This window comes from Propithecus coquereli, unplaced genomic scaffold (assembly GCF_000956105.1).
Source record: "Propithecus coquereli isolate 6110/MARCELLA unplaced genomic scaffold, Pcoq_1.0 Scaffold111, whole genome shotgun sequence".
Taxonomy (NCBI): domain Eukaryota; kingdom Metazoa; phylum Chordata; class Mammalia; order Primates; family Indriidae; genus Propithecus; species Propithecus coquereli.
The window spans coordinates 657,737-659,406 of NW_012135081.1; positions in this window are offsets into that span (position 1 = coordinate 657,737).

Below are 1,670 nucleotides of genomic sequence, written 5' to 3' on the forward strand. Positions count from 1 at the left end.
TAGGCTGACGCCACGGCACTCACTGTAGCCAGGGCAACAGAGTGAGACTCTGTCTCAAAAAAAAAAAAAAAATAGCAAGGCTGGATTTGGCCCTTGTGCCATAATTAGCTGACTCTTGGCCTACTATATGATCTATCCTGGAAGATGTGTGCTTGAAATGAGCGTATATTCTTTTTTTTATTGGATAGAGTATTCTTGCTGATTTTCTGTCTGGGTTATTAATTTTTGGGGGGGAAAGTTTTCAATTAGCAATAATCGAGCCTCAGATAAACCTCATGGGCTATGATACTGCCACTGTGAAAAGCTGGGTTATTAATTTTTGAGAGTGAGATACTGACATCTTTATTATTATTGAACTCTGTATTCTTTCTGTCAGATTTTGCTTCATGTATTTTAGGTCTTATTGTTAGGTAGATATATATTTAAAATTGTTACGTATTCCTGACATGACCCTTTTATCATAATGATATATCTCTTTGTCTCTAGTAATATTTTCTCTCTGAAGTCTATTTTGTCTGATATTAAGCTCTCTTATTATTACTGTTTGCATGATATATCTTTTCTTACCTGTTTATAGTCAGTCTCTCTGTGTCTGAATCTGTAGTGTATCTCTTGTAGGCAGCTTATAGTTCGATCTTATTTTTCCATCCAGTCTGACAATTTTTGCCTTTTGAGTGGAGTCTTTAATTCATTTATATTTAATGTAATTTATGGTATAGTTAGATTTGCCTCTGCCATATTGATATTTGTTTTTTTGTATGTCTCTTGTCTTTTCTGTTTGCTTGTTCCTCTTTTATTGCCTTATTTGTATTTAATAGATATTTTTTAATGCATGATTCTTCTGTTGTCATCTTTTGTTTTTGCTACTTTTGAGGGTTTTTTTTAGTACTTGCTCTGGACATTACAATATTCATTTTAACTTATCACAGTCTATTTTAATTAAATTAATGGCAGTTTAATTCTGTAATATAGCTTCTTTCTTTTTCCTTGCCTTATGCAATTGTTGTCATATGTATTATAATCTGTATTTGTTATAAACCCAGCAATACAGTATTATTACTGCTTTATGTAATCTTATATTTTTTAAAGAATTTAAGAGAAGAAAACTTTAAAACGTGTATTATTTGCTTTTCCAGGTGCTCTTCATTTCTTTGTGTGGATTCAGTTTACCGTGTGGTGTCATTTCCTTTTAGCCTGAAAGACTTCCTTTAGAATTTCTTGTGAGTCAGATTTGCAAGCACTGGGTTCTCTGTAAGTCTTTGGGATGTCTTTATTTCACCTTTATTTTGAAAGATAGTTTTGCTGGATATCACATTCTTGCTTGACAATTTTTTCTTTCAACATTTTGAGTATCATTTCACTGGCTTCCCTTGTTTCTGATGGGAAGTCAGCTGTTATATTGTTGCTTCCCTGTACATGATTAGGTTTTGTTTTTGTTTTTGTCCCTTTCAAGATTTTGTTTTTCTTTTTTTTTCCTAAGGATAAGGATTGCAGGCACAAGAATTTTCTGTTTTTAGCTTTCATCATTTTCACTATGATATGTCTAGGTGTGGATCTCTTTGTGTGTATTACAGCTGTAATTCATTGAGCTTTCTGAGTCTGTAGATACATTTTAAAAAATAATAAGTTTGGCCGGGCGCGGTGGCTCATGCCTGTAATCCTAGCACTCT